General features: G+C 40.0%; 1 long non-coding RNA gene across 4 annotated transcripts; it reads right to left on the bottom strand.

The window, feature by feature from the left end:
* Positions 1 to 11,372: 11,372 nt before the first annotated feature.
* Positions 11,373 to 15,854, bottom strand: LOC109214454. 4 transcript variants are annotated; one of them, XR_002066187.1, is made up of 6 exons: positions 15,790 to 15,854; positions 15,664 to 15,704; positions 14,704 to 15,123; positions 13,713 to 14,579; positions 12,365 to 12,693; positions 11,373 to 11,600 (listed from the first exon to the last, which is right to left on the bottom strand). It is a non-coding gene; the product is annotated as an uncharacterized LOC109214454 (long non-coding RNA). The 4 variants fall into 4 exon arrangements; XR_002066185.1 differs by having other exon boundaries at positions 13,713 to 14,241; positions 14,475 to 14,579; positions 15,664 to 15,848; XR_002066184.1 differs by having other exon boundaries at positions 15,664 to 15,848.
* Between the last annotated feature and the right edge of the window lie 248 nt (positions 15,855 to 16,102).

Below are 16,102 nucleotides of genomic sequence, written 5' to 3'. Positions count from 1 at the left end.
TGTTGTCTCAAATCCTGGTACATCTTCGCGGCACCCGGATGGATGGAATACCGCGAGCTATGGGCCTCCACTAGAATCAACTCCCGAATCCCATCTACATTGGGCATACATATCCGGCCCTGCATCCTCAATACCCCATCATCACCGATAGTCACATCTCTGGCATCATCATGCAAAACCTTGTCCTTGAGGACAAGCAAATAAGGATCACCATATTGGCGCTCTCTGATACGATCAAGCAAGGAAGACTGAGAAACCTCATAAGCTAGGATCCGATTGGGATCCGAAATATCCAACCTCACAAACCGATTGGCCAAAGCTGAACATCAACTGCAAGAGGTCTCTTCCCAACAGGAATAAATGCACGACTGCTCATACTCATCGCCTTCTTACTCAAGGCATCAGCCACCACATTGGCCTTTCCCGGATGGTACAAAATAGTAATATCATAGTCCTTTAGTAGCTCCAACCATCTCCGCTGCCTCAAATTGAAATCCTTTTGCTTGAACAAGTGCCGGAGGCTACGATGATCAGCAAACACCTCACAAGACACACCATAGAGATAATGCCTCCAAATCCTCAATGCGTGAACAAGGGCAGCCAACTCCAAATCATGAACAGGGTAGTTATTCTCATGGGGCTTCAACTGACAAGAAGCATAAGCAATCACTCTACCCTCCTGCATCTACACACACCCAATGCCGACCCGAGAAGCATCACGATATACTGTATAAGAACCTGAAGCCGATGGCAAAAAACTAACACTAGAGCTATGGTCAAGGCAGTCTTGAGCTTCTGAAAGCTCGTCTCACACTCATCCGACCACCTGAAAGGAGCACCCTTTTGGGTCAATAGATGAAAATCCCTGGACGAACCGAAGGAAATAACCCACCAAACCAAGAAAGCTACAAATCTCTGTGGCTGAGGATGCCCTGGGCCAACTCTGGACCGCCTCTATCTTCTTCGGATCAACCTGAATACCCTCACTGGACACCACGTGCCCCAAGAACGCAACTGAACCGAGCCAAAACTTATACTTGGAGAAATTAGCATAAAGCTTCTCCTCCCTTAACCGCTATAATACAACTCTCAAATGCTCAGCATGCTCCTCTTAGCTACACGACTACACCAGAATATCATCAATGAATACAATAACAAATGAGTCAAGATAAGGCCGAAACACGATGTTCATCAAATGCATGAACGTTGCTGGGGCATTGGTCATCCCAAAAGACATTACAAGGAACTCATAATGATCATATCGGGTCCTGAAAGCTATCTTAAGAATGTCCAAGTCCCTAATCTTCAACTAGTTATACCCTAAACTGAGATCAATCTTGGAAAACACTCTCGCTCCCTGAAGCTGGTCAAATAAATCATCAATACGAGGCAAAGGATACTTGTTCTTGATGTGACTTTGTTCAATTGCATGTAGTCAATGCACATTCTCATAGTGCCATCCTTCTTCTTCGCAAATAGAACAGGCGCACCCCAAGGTGACACAATAGGCCGAACACACCCCTTATCAAGGAGTTCCTGAAGCTATTCTTTCAATTCTTTTAACTTCGTCGGTGCCGTACGATACGGTGGAATATAAATGGGATGAGTGCCCAGCACTAAATCAATACTGAAGTCAATATCCCTGTCCGGTGGCATGCTCGACAGGTCTGCAAGAAACTCATCTGGAAAATCCCTCACCACCATAATTGAATCAATGGTACGAGTCTCTGCACTGGCATCCTCACAAAAGCCAAATAAGAAAGACAACCCTTACCAACCATCCAATGGGCCTTTAAAAATGAAATCACTCTACTAGGAACATAATACGTCGAACCTCGCCACTCAATCCGTGGAACCCCCGGCATAGCCATCGTCACCGTCTTAGCGTGACAGTCCAGAATAGCATGACACAGAGACAACCAATCCATGCCCAATATCACATCAAAATCAACCATACTAAGCATCAATAGGCTTGCTCGGGTCTCCAAACCCCTAATAGTCACCACACAAGACCGATATATGCGGTCCACAACAATCATGTCACCTACAAGACTAGATACATGAACAGATGAAATAAGAGACTCAACGGGCTTATCCAAATAATGAGCAAAATATGACGACACATATGGAAAAGTAGAAGTAAGATCAAATAATACAGCGACATCCCTGTGGAAAATTGAGATAATACTTGTGATCACAGCATCTGAAGCAATAGCATATGGTCTGGCTGGGAGGGCATAGAAACGGGCCTGACCACCACCTGATCAACCTCCCCCTCTAGGGCGACCCCTAGCTGACTGGGCGGGTGGTGAAGTAACTGGTGCTGAAGTCGATGGTGCTGAGGCGGAACCCTATGACGACGTGGACACTGCCTCCACATATGCCCCAACTCCCCACACTTATAACAACCCCCTGGTGGTGGTGCCGGGGATTGAAGGGAACCACTAGAACCGAGATGACTAGTAGAAGAACCTGGCATGGAGGAGCCCTGAACTGATGGAGCACAGGACAAACTCTGGGTTGGGAGGGTACTAAGTGATGAATGGACCTGATGAGAATTGTGATAACCATGGCCCGATGATGCCCCACGATGAACTGGGCGAGCTGACTGAGCATGTCTGAATGGACGACCTCTACCGTGCTGGAACTGACCCCCATGAGGAGCACCCCCAAACCTACCGGATCCACGAGGCCTTTTGTCCTCCCTCTCCACTCGCTCTTGATGGTGAATCGACTCTATGTCCCGAGCAATGTCGACAACCTCCTCAAAAGAAGCACCAGACACCCTCTCTTTGGTCATAAGAATCCGTAGCTGATATGTGAGGCCATCAACGAACCTCCTGATCCTCTCCCTATCGGTGGGAACCAACCAGATAGCATGTCGGGCTAACTCAGAGAACCTCATCTCATACTGTGTCATAGACATATCATCCTGATGCAACTGCTCAAATTGCCTGCACATCTCCTTTCGGCGGGATTGCGGTACATACTTCTCCAGAAAGAGAATGGAGAACTGCTGCTAGGTAAGGGGCGCTGCACCAACAGGCCTACGCCTCTCATAAGCCTCCCACCAAGTAAATACAGCTCCAGAGAACTGAAAGGTAGTGAACGAGACCCCACTGGTCTCCAGAATACCTGATGTACGAAGAATCCTCTAACATTTGTCCAAGAAACCCTGGGCATCCTCGCCCTATGTACTACTAAAAGTCAGAGGCTGAAGTCTACCAAACCTCTCAAATCTACATCGCTCGTCATCAGGCATGACTGGTACCACATAATCCCGAGCAGGTGCAACCGGCTGAGCTAGTAGTGCCTCCGGTGTCTGTAGTCCCTGAACAACCTACTTGGGTGTGCGGGCAGCGGGAGTCGGAATGTAGCTGCTATAGTAGAAACAGTGACCGCCTGAGCAAGACTGGTGCACATGATCAAAACCTAAGCTAAGGTCTCCTGAAGACCTGGGATAACAATAAGCATAACCGGTGCCTGGGCTGGTCCAGCTGGAGCATCCACAACTGGGACCTGTTCATGAACTTGGGCGGCTGGTGGATCTGTAGGTGCTGCCCTAGATGTTGTGCGGGCTAAACCCCTTCCCCTACCACGGCCTCGACCGTGACCTCGGCCTCTCACGACCCCAACTGGTGGTACTGGTGGCCGTCCGTCCTGACCAGTAGCACATGTCCTCACCAATTGTGAGAGAATAGAATAACAGAAGTTTAGTTACCAGAATCAACAGATTCGCACAACAAGAATTCAAGAATGTGAAGTTTTCCTAAAGGTTCTGCAGCCTCTCAAAAATAAGTACAGACGTCTCCGTACCGATCGGCAAGACTCTACTAAACTCGCTCATGACCCGTGAGACCTATGTAACCTAGGCTCTAATACCATCTTGTCACGACCCAAACTACTATGTCATGATGGCGCCTATCGTGGTACTAGGCAAGCCGACTCTTTACAAAAAACAACATGATATTTCGTTTTTCAAAGACAGATTTATGCTATTTAATAATAAAACTTGATAAAGAAAATCTAAATAACGAAAGTGCAGAATGAAAAGACCGACATCGGGGTGTCAATAGTCATGAGCATATACTATAATTTGTCCAAAATACTGAGACTAACACGGTCTGGAAATGTAACCACAAAACACTATAGGAAGATAGGAGGGAGAAGAGCAGGCTGCGATCGCCAGCAGCTACCTTGAAAACTCCGAGAAGATCTACGGCTGGACTAGTCAACAGCCGATACCGGGTCCTAATACGCCTGGATCTGACATAAGGTGCAGGGAGTAACGTGAGTATGCCAACTCAGTAAGTAACTAAAGTAATAAAGGCTGAGAAGTAGTGACGAGCAATAAAGCATATAAAGTTCAAATCATTAAATCTCAATAAAAATACAACAGGCTTTTAAAAGCAGAGTTTGAATCAAATCATTTCGTTTAACTCAGTCTCAGTAAAATCATTTGAATATATATTTCAACAGTTCTCAAACAGAGGCTAAGTACAACAGTAAGCAAAAATGATTAAATAATAAATAGCCCCTCGGGCAAAACATCACTCATGTACAGCCCCTCGGGCAAACGGCACAGTCACTCTTATACAGCCCCTCGGGCATACCTCACCATCACTCACACTCAGTAGGTACCCGTGCTCACTGGGGGTGTGCAGACTCCAGAGGGACTCCTTCAACCCAAGCGCTATAACAAGCCACCTCGTGGAATTAATCAATCAAGCCCTCAGCCTCACTCAATCATGAATCAATAAAACATGTTGCGGCGTGCAGCCCGATCCCATAAATATTCTCACAAATAGGGCCCTCGGCCTCACTCAATCATAAAGCTCTCAAGCCACTCGGGCTTTCAGTAAAAACAGGGTACTCGGCCCAAAACAGCATTTATATGCATCAAAGCAGAGTAATAAAGACTGAGTTATGAAATCAATATGTATAACATGACTGAGTATAGATTTTCAATCAAAAACAGTGAGCGGATAGTAAGAAAAAGGCCCCTAAGGGTCCAAACAGCTCTGGCACAAGGCCCAAACATGGCATTCAACCCAATTTACAGAAAGCCTTTCTAAAACACATAAGTATCATATAGTTTCAACCAAATATGCAACTTTACAGTTGTTACGGGATGGACCAAGTCATAATTTCCAACGGTGCACGCCCACACGCCCATCACCTAGCATGTGCCTGACCTCAAAATAGTAAAACAATACAAAATTCGGGGTATCATACCATCAGGACCAGTTTTACAACCGTTACTTACCTTAAACCGATCAAATCTCTATTCTGCGATGCTCTTGCTCCTCGACTCGGCCTCCAATCACTCCAAAATTATTCACAACCAGAACAATACCATCAATATGCGCTAATGGAATAAATTCCACAAGAAAAATTATCAAATTAGGCACAAATCCTGAAATCCACTCAAACCCGGGCCCCGGGCCCACGTATCGAAATCCAACAAAAGTCACAAAACTAGAAAGCCCTTTCACTTACGAGTCCATATATACGAGATTTATCAAAATTTGACTCCATTTGACACCTCAAATCCTCAATCAAACTCTCCAAATCCCAAGCCCTAACCCCTCATTTTCACCCCTAATCTACACTAATTACATGATTAAGCAACGAGAAATCACCACATAAATGAGTATTAGGGCTCAAATAACTTACCTCACTGATAATCCCTTGAATCCCTCTTCAAAATCACCCCAAAAGCTCCAATCCCGTCTTCAAAATAAGTGGAAATGGGCAAAATTCGCGAAGGGTTTAATTTTTACCTTCTGCCCAGGCCTTTCCGCACTTGTGGTCAAAACAACGCACCTGCGGTGCTGCTTCTGCGCCAAAATCTTACATCTGCGGATGTCACTTAAATCTCCAAAATCTCACCTCCGCCCAAGGTCTTGCACATGCGGTCCCGCAGATGCGACAAATCCTTCGCATCTGCGACTCCTCTCCTGGCCCTCCATTTTCGCATAGCGGAAAGGATTCTGACAATAGGGAAAATCATAACTCTAGACATCCTTAATCTTGTCTCCAATCCTTATCCTTGTTAATTGATAGTTTTACTGCTTTCTAGTAGTTGTTAGTTAATTAGATAAAAATAAACATTATAATATTTATAATTAGGAAATTATTTGGACTTGTGTTTCTTAGCGATATTGAACAACTGTAGCTGAACCTTAGTTCTCTATGGGATTCGACTCCAACTTGTAAACTGGATTTATTTGCAACTATCGCATAGTCCTTTTTATAAGGCATAGTTGGGCGTAATCCAATTTTGGCGCCGTTGCCAGGGAACTAACGGTGTAGCTGTAGGTGTACATATTTCTAGGTTGCAAGTTTGAACTTTTATTTTTGTTTTCTTGTATTTGATTATTTTTTTTGATGTTTAGTTTGACTTGAGAGACATGGCATCTTGGAAATATGAGAGTTATGATGTTGGTAAATCTACTTTTGATCCCCCTTATTCATATAGTGAAGGAAACCACCTATGGCAAAATTATCAAAAGATTCCCGAGAGTGAGTTATATGCACCAACTCAATCTTATGTGTGGAATGTGTGTGATATGTGTGGTGGTCAAGATGGCCACTTTCATGGTTGTGCTTATATTTCTTATCTTCCGCCAAACCCTTACTTTGATGGTTCTTCTTTTTCTTATGAAATTAATAGGAACAAAGAACCCAGGGATGATGACCTGAAAGAGATCAAGGATATGCTAAAGTGCCTTGTGGAACAAAATGATATGTTAAAGTGCCTTGTGGAACAAGATAGTAAAAGACAGCTGCAGATAGAAAGGCAAGAGGAAACTATTCACAACTTGAAAGTTCAAGTAAGTCAAACTGGTTGAAGTTTTTGATGCTAACCAGGCTAATATTGTGAATAATATCTAAGAAGGGCGTGAATTAGATACAGAAATTGAGGTGCTAGTGGAGAAGGCCAGAGTAGAACACCAATAATCAATCGAACTAGATTTTGAGGATGTCGATGTTGTAGAAGAGATACTAGAGTCAACCAAGGACATTGATGATACATATTTGGTTGACTCAAGTATCATTAGTGTTGAGGATGTAGACAGTCCTAATGTTCATGTAGTTGAGCACATTGGTCCACACTCCAAGCATTTTTCCACATTGTGTTTGGATGATGATACAGAAATAGAGCCATCCGAGTGAGGAGTCAAGGAATAAGGAACTAGATGCCTACATTCTGGAATTCTTCATGCCACAAAGTCGGGAATAAACATCTGATCTAAAGGCCAAGAAGTGCAGAATACTGCATTGTTTTATTGGGCCAGTCAGATTCGTTCCACCACCCTAGGAGCATAATCATAGAGCAAAATCAAAACTTGGGGTCCAATTCATAAGTTCAAAGTGGAGGCAGAAAGTGATATGCGTCGTGCCACGACGTTAAATCAAGCGCTTGTTGTTGTGTTAATTTTGGATTTTTTAGGAGCATGGAAAGCAAAGCTATTGGAAGGATGCAACAACAAACCAGATGGTTGGAACTAAGTGTGAGGTACCCACACGAAGGACCAAGCTTGGGAGAAGTCTAAGTACCCCATGAGCTTCTAGTGCTTCGGCCTTTGGCCTACCAGGGAGTTTCTTTTACCCTTTTATTAGTTATGGTGTGCATTGGGGACAATGCACAATTTTAAGTGTGGGGTGAGGAGATTGTCTGCTTGACTTTCTATGCTACTTTAGCTGTGTTAGTTTAACTGAATAACTTTTTTTTTAAAAAGATTGGACTTTTCCCGATGATGGATCTATTAGACAATTAGGGATCTAAGTCTAAAGAAAGGACAAAAAGGTTTTCTTTGTAGGTAGTGTAGTAATTCCCCCTTGGTTTTCTTTGTGCCGCGGTTCTTTTCCAAGGGTATTGTTTGAACCGGATGTAGTTAGTTTTATTTTTCTAGGAGTAGGAACCATTGTGCTATGAATTGAATTGAAGCAATATCTCCTGACTTTGTTATGCCTTGAGAATAGTGAGTACTTTGGTTGTGACGCTTAGGCTCGGTTTTTTACTCTAATATAAGTACCTTAAACCGTATATTTTTTACATTTGTTTAACTGCTTTGACTAGAGTGTCTTGAGGAATCCAATCCTGAGTTAGTTATGTGCCATGTGGGTGTGAGGTTTGTGTGTTATTCTGTGCATGAATTTGATGTCTAGAACTTGCCCCGTATATTTGCAAAGCGAAATAGTAGTTTTGTTCAGTCTTGGAAGTGATATAGGCGTTTCTTTGTTGAGCCAGATATTTATATTTTACCCGCCTAATTGTTTGTATCGTAGTTAACCCCTTTGAGCCTGTAATCCTGTTTCTTTGGCAACCACATTACAAGCCTTACCTATTTTTTTGAATTAACTATGTACTTGAACCTTGTCACCTCTCATGAGCACTTGAATTGTGATGATTTATGTAAAAGAAAATGTGTGGGGTGGTTGGTTTGGCTTTTGAATGGAACTAATAAAATAACGAGAAAGGTGCACTGTTTTAAAAGAGTAAGAGCCACTTGAATTGAAAAATAAAGAAAAGAAAAAACAGTTGTATTGCTGTGGGAAAAAAATATTTTTTGATAAGTGGTGACTCTTAATGTAATTGTGCTTAAAGAAGTATGGAGTTAATATATATTGATGTGAAGGTGCAGTTATGGTTTGACATGAGTATGGTTTTGAATGTTAAAGTATATGTATTAAATTGCTTAGGGAGGTGTAGTCACTCTTATATCCAAATGTATCCTACCTGACCCACAGCCTACATTACAACCAATTAAAGTCCTACTTGATCCTAGACTGAATGAACTCGATTAGTAGAGTAGTACACTACGGGCAAGTCTATGGTGCATCTTTCGTGGAATATGAATGTTATTTCTGAGAGTGAGAGAATTCTTTCTATCTTGAGTTTCTAATTGTTCTTAAATTGTATTGTGTGTGGAACTAATCTCTTTTGTTGTGTGAGGGCACGTGATTCATGATGGAAAGGTAATGTATTGACCTCTATGTTAGAGTAAGTGAGTCAGTGGTAAATAGTGCATGGTACTTGCGAGTCAAATCTTGAGGTGAAGATGTTACACCCTTGTGCTCAGTCTATTTTAAAGATTCTTGGTGTGATGAGTTAGGAGAATTGGTTCAAAATGTCGTGTTTGTAAGTGTAATTTGATTGCTCGAGTACGAGCAACGTTTAAGTGTGGGGTATTGATGTTCGGCTATAATTCCAAATTTTAGTACATTATTTACCTCACATTTTAAGTGTTTTAATGCTAAACTATACTATATTTGTGCTTAATTGAGTTTATTTTATGTGCAGGTGAATTGGAGATGGAGGTAGAGAAAAAAGGATACATACAAGTCGAAAGCGTGCGCGGGAGTAGTTGAATGAGAGAACCTGGCGACGCCAGGCTTGTAACCAGGCGTTATGCCTAGCGACGCCAGGCCTGGGGCCAGGTCCACCAGGCTTTATGCCTGGCGACGCCAAGCCTGGGGCGAGATCCATTCCGAGTTTTGATGACTTATTTGGTCTCCTGGTTTGACTAGGACTTGGCCTATATGCTTAGGGCTTTTCCTACACATTAAATAGACCTAAAAATGCCTTTTTAAGAGGAGATGGAGATTGGACCGATTTGAGACCGGGGATTCGACCTAAGGAGGCAAGAACACACTAGAAGCAAGGGGGAGAATTCTTCTACGAATTTTTCACTTCCTTCTTCCTATTTCTAATATTGGTTATGAATTCTAGTATTGTAGTTATGCATACTATTATGAATAGCTTATTTGTTATCTAGGGTTTTGATGGAACCTATTGGGGTATGATTTTTCTATTACATTAAAATAGATTTGCTGCAGCATTTTCTCTATTTGCTCAACTATGTTATTATTGTGGTTGGTTGAAGAGCTCTCAATCAATTGTGCCTATTTAGCGTGTATTACTCGGCAGAGAGTGCATACTAGGTAGTTGTTGAACAACATCACTCCTAACATATATGAGGGACCAATACGGAGGGTTTAAAGGTGGTATTAGGGATAACGAAACCTTGGTGTGATCCGAGTGAGCCGTAACTTAGTGCCAGCTAGTATAGTTCAGAAAAATATGTCTAATAAATTGTGGTAGTTACTCGAGAGAGAATTACGACACTCAGTGCACTCATGATCGGTAGAGAAAACTTAGGCAAATTTATTGGAAATCATAACTCTAGACCTCCTTAATCTTGTCTCCAATCCTTATCCTTATTAATTGATAGTTTTACTGCTTTCTAGTATTTGTTAGTTAATTAGATAAAACTAAACATTATATCTTTATAATTAGGAAATTATTTGGACTTGTGTTTCTTAGCGATATTGAACAACTGTAGCTGAGCCTTAGTTCTCTATGGGATTCGACTCCGGACTTATAAACCGGATTATATTTACAACGACCGCTTAATCCTTTTTATAAGACATAATTGAGCTTGATCATTCAGCTTTTCCAATTATCAAAATGCTAGTGTACTAGTCCATCAACAAAGTACTGAACAATAAATTTTCTACCAATTTGTGGGAAACCAATACTGTTTGAGAATCGTCAAAATTTGCTTTTGTGTAGTTTACGTTAGGAGTTGATTGAACAAATTAAGTAAAAGAAAACTTGCAAACGAAAAAATAAGTTCCAGTTGGTTAGCTATCTAGAAAAATAAAGATAATATATTTTTTTGGTTTCCTACTCGGTTTTCGGTATTCGTATTGGAGCCCGACTATATCCGAATTTGCGTTGCTTAGGGCCTTATTCGGGGGGGGGGGGGGGAGCGGGGAGGGGGGGGGAAGCACTCCTTACGAAGGATTTTTTCATACCCAGATCTTGAAACTGAGATCTCTGGTTAAGGGACTGTTAGTCTCATCCACTGCACTAATCCTTTAGTGGTAAAGATGATATATCGGTATGTTGTGACATGGAAGACGTGATTGGAAATGAAGTATGAACTAGCATGGGGATCTTATCTTGTTCTACAATCACTACAAAAAACTGGGGTAATTGCAGCTGTCATATTTGCTTATAGCGGCGGTTAAGAACCGCCGTAATTGTCATTAGTGGCGGCCCACGTACCCGCCTTAATCGATTCCGCCAAAAGGTGTAATACGGTGGTTTTCGTCAAATCGCCGCAATATGCATATTTAAGTACAGCTGTTTACTTTGCTTATTGTGGCGGTTTGAACCGCCGTAATTGCCGTCCCTTTCAATTCATAGCCATTTTATACTGTCATAATTAAAATATTTTTAACGTTGATTTTTTAATACCACATTTAGATCCTTTATCCTTTCTACTGCACAAAATTCATCATATATGTTATCAAGCACCCATCATAATAATTAACTTAAATTATAGTAGAGAATTAGATAAGCAAAATATTCATCATATTAAAACATACCCAAAATCCACATCATCCAAGATTCAAGTTTAAGTTGCAGAAAGTTAAGAAGTTATTCAACAGTTACAACACAAAAAAAACATAGTCCATCCTAACAATGATTACTAATTGTTGTTTGCTTCGTTTTCATAGTTACTTCCGTTAAAGGATCTTCTTGGCCCACTTGGTGACGGAACGTCATCTCCTAGATTGGGTGCCTGCATAAAAAAAAAACTAATTAGTAGTGCCAAACAGTTTTACTTTAAAACATTATAATCACTGCTTTCATTCCAACAGCCTTTTACTGAGATTGTTCCAAACCATAGTTACTTTTCCTTTTCTTAAAACTCTTTCAGATGTCATCACGCTTACTACATATAGTAGTTAGTAATTAACTGATTCTTTACAGAAAAACTAAACCCCAAATAGAGAGAAAAAGTTAAAAAGAAAAAAGAACAGCAAAGGGATTCCTATATAGATTACTGCATGCAACCCAAAATTAGCAGTAATTCAAAGCATATAGTAAGTGCATGCAGGGGCGGATTTAGGGGGACACGAACACCCTTCGCCGAAAAATTACACTGTGTATATAAGGCAAAATCTATGTTTTACCTCTATATATTAAGTTTTGAACACCCTTAACACAATCCAAAAGTGTAATTTAGTGGTCAAGGGTGTTCAAAATCTACATAAGGTCATGGGTTCAATTCCCACTAGCTACAACAAAAAACTTTTGAACCCCCTTCGTGGAGATCCTGGCTCCGCCACTGAGTGCATGTAGGCACAGGAGCATCTTATGTCACTATCTATCTACCTTTCACTCTCATCTCTTAAATTCTTTCTATCAATAGGTAAAAAGTTTTGCTTTTGTTCTCTTTTTCTTTTTTTGGCTTAATCTGGTTCTTTTTGTTTTTGCAGACATGGGTTTTGAAAGATATATGTTTAGGACAACATATGTCAACAAAATAAAGAGAAGACTTACCTGTGAAGGAGTCGGAAATAAGTGAGAAAATTACTCGGGATATTTCTTATTTTCATTTGAAATAAGCTTGTTAGCGCATTTAATTGTGATCTCATATTTGCCATCTCTTGCATCCATTGTGGAGGTGGAGCACTAGTGCTAGCTGCGCCAATATAAGAACAACCACCTCATCTTGATGTTTGCTTGAATACTACAGTTGGAACTGCACCCATGCCTAAGCCCTGAACACGGCCAGGGTGCTCGGGACCGAAGACTACACCAAGCGCGTTATTCAGTGAAATTTCTGCCAGAGTTTCTGGTCTATGTCTTCGAATTTCTTCAATTCTTTCCTACACGAGAGACAAAATATAATTTTGAACTACAACAGATTATGTACTACAATGAATTAAAGAATTTTTAACTAAATGAAGATAAAAAGAAGTTATTGGCCTTATATTATAAACCAGAAAGAAGAATTAGCTAAAGATGCCCAAATATCACAAGTACTATTTTGGTTTCCCATCTTACAGCAAACATGTGCTTTCCCTAGTAGCTAGATCATTAACTTAAACAGCATAAAAATTTTTTATGTGTATAATTCTGGGATAAATCGGTAAAAAATTGCTGCAGCTCTGGAATTAATTAGTCATATGCTCTGTTTGTTCGAAACAATGTTAGCCAGTGTCCATAAGAAAGTCCATGGAGGCAAATCCCCATTAAAGTTCTTTGAGAGAATTAGACAGAATATGTGACTTTAAGCTAGAAGAAACAAATTACTGATGGAGGCAAATCCACATAAGAGATCAATCATTTCAAGGGCAAACTATCACTGGTATTCAGAACTTAACTCGGGTACTTCATCTTCATCACCGGCAAGAACATTATGGCATTTTCCCACTAGTAGGAAAGTAAAAGAAGAAAGCAGAAAATAGTGATCAGACACACTTATCCTTATCTCCCTAGCTTAATCATTCACATAACTCCCATCTTTCCTCTTATGAGTTTCAGTCCACACTTTGCCGCAATCAACTTATTTTTCCCTGTTTCTTCTGAAAGTTTTAAAAAGTAAAATTAAAGCGACAGTAAGTACGTCGTATTAAACTACCATAAAATCCCTTCCTCTAGCCAAACTCATAGCACCACCAGTATGGGGAAATATTTGTTGTCCTCGAATCCGTTGATTTCTCAAGCAAAGCGCCAACGAGTCAAAGTAGGAGAATTTTTGTTACATATAAAAAGCGACAAGGGGCCCAGTTGCATTAAGAAAACAAAATAAAAGAAGCCACATCAGTGGCAGAGAAGAAGCAGCGAAACAAAACAGGGAAAAGAAAATAGAAGCAACAGCAGCAGCAGAGACAAGAAGAAGAACCTTTGTTTCCTCTTTTGAACTAGTTAACATACAATGCCCGTTGGTCCATGGGAATTCCTTCTAGAGCGTACTTGATGATATCTTCTTTAGTAATGGATCCTCAGCCTCATGCCATAGCTTAAGCCTGAATTTCTTCCACTTTTTGTTAAGCGAATCGTTAATCCATCCTTTTACCTTTTGCGAATCACTCATAAAGAAAAATCGAGACTTCATAAAATAATATATGTTAGTTTACTACTGACAGAACTATAACATACAAACTAAGCAAAAGAATTAAAAGGTATTACCATTACGAAATCATTAAAAGCACGGTTCACAAAAGGTTTAGGCATGGATGCCCAACTCTCGAAGCCAATAGAAAAGTATCGAGGATTTGTAGCAAACTACCCTAAAAATCCTGCAAGAAGGCCGGCTAATTTTCCAATAGGTTGAGCAAACTCATCACATTCTACAATTATACGCGATCCATTCTCCAAGTTATGGACATCCTGAACCTTCAACCTAATAGATTTTATTACTTGACGTTCATCTGCAACAAAGAACATATAAAAATATTAATCGAGGAAAAACAAAATCATGGGAATCGGTTGCAATCACGAGGGACAGGGCATCACGTTATTGAAAAAAAAGGTGACTTAATTTGAAAAGGAATCTGTATTGGAAATTATTACGTATGAATTGGATGTCATGTGAACCATCAGAATGAAAACAGATGACAAATTGAAAATGGAAACATGACATGGAAACAATATGTGCTACTACCAGCAGTAGATTGAGTTCAACCATCATCGGTTCTTGATATCCTCTGTCTACATTAATCCAAATCTTTAAGCAGTGACAAAAACTAGAAAAAAAATTGAGCAATTGCTGTTAAGAAAAAAAGACAAGGAGACATAAGTTAACAAGATATGAATAAGGATGCATTTGTATTAAAAATTTCTGATTGATATAAATGTCAAGAACTAATAAACATTAAAAGAAACATATGTACCTATAACATCGACAACCCAATCACGAGGCTCTGAGTCATCTGTAACTCGTCCACGTGTAGTTGATTGTGAAGAGACTTCATCAGATGATGAAGATGAAATGATATTCTGTGAAGGGACTCTATTAGTTGATGAAGCTGGAATGTCATTTTGTGACGAGACTTTATTAGTTGATGAAGCTGGAATGTCATTCTGTGACGAGACTCTATTAGTTGATGCAGCTGGAATGCCATTCTGTGACGAGACTCTATTAGTTGATGCAACTGGAATGATGGGTTGTGTATGACGTAAAGAGTATCGATTAGAAGATGAATATGATGCTTGAGCCTGAGACTAAGCATGTGATGACTGCTCTGGAGCAAGTGAAGAGCTCCCTTTGATTGATTTGAATAGATTTTTCACCCGATTTTGCTTTGGCATCTCTACATATATACATGGTTGAACAAAGTGACAACCAAGTTCATATGCAAACATAGCAAATCAGTAATATGAAATTTCAAAAACAACAAAGAATTTTAACAGAGAACATCTAAGCAGAAACAATAGTAGCAGTGCAAGTTTATCAACCAATAAGACTTGGCAAAGGGGGTGTAGTTTTCTATTTAGATTGAGATTCACATAGTGGAATTACAAGATGAAATTTTTGTAGAGAAAAAGGTACAGTCTTTGGAATTAAATTCAGGAACTCTTTTGTTCCTTTTATCTTTTTATGTGGCTTGAGCATCATCTTTCTGCAACAAAAGACTAATATCAAAATGGAAACTGAAACATAAAAATATTGGGCTAATCCTCAACATTATTCAACAGTTTGTATCCAGATAAGGAACTCCATTTAAAAGAAACCAAGCTGAAGAAAATATTCGGAGCCAGCCACCAAATTCATAACCAAAAACTAAGCAATAACCAGAACAACAGAGAAAACAAGAACAATATTAAGACAAAGAAACCAAAACAAAATTTACCTGTCTAGTAGAACTGCAATCTTTAGTAAGTACAAAATCAGCTGCAAGCAGATTAAACAATGTCCGTGAGATGAAGAAACTTTCAAAACTAACTAAAAGTTTTAGTCTTTTGTGCCAAAAATCAACCTTTATGAAAAAAAGATCAAAGTTTCAAGACTTTAGCAATAAAATTTAAAGAAGATGCCAAGAGAATTGAAACTAAGGAATTCAAGAAAAAGGAATGAGAACACTTACGCCCCTTGATTTTTATACTTGCAAAGAAGCTTCCTAAAATCCAAAATATTCGACCCTTTTACTTTTTCTTGTTCCACTTATTTCTCATGATATACTGAAGATTGAAGTCAAAACCATCAGTATATTGAAGATTGAAGTGAAAACCATTACACAATAATAGCAAATAGATGTAACAATATTAACAAGTGCTGATACACAATAGTTG

The sequence above is a fragment of the Nicotiana attenuata genome, unplaced genomic scaffold (genome assembly GCF_001879085.1).
Source record: "Nicotiana attenuata strain UT unplaced genomic scaffold, NIATTr2, whole genome shotgun sequence".
Lineage (NCBI taxonomy): Eukaryota > Viridiplantae > Streptophyta > Magnoliopsida > Solanales > Solanaceae > Nicotiana > Nicotiana attenuata.
The sequence above is the reverse complement of the archived record's forward strand: the minus strand, read 5'-3'. Positions and strand labels throughout refer to the sequence as shown.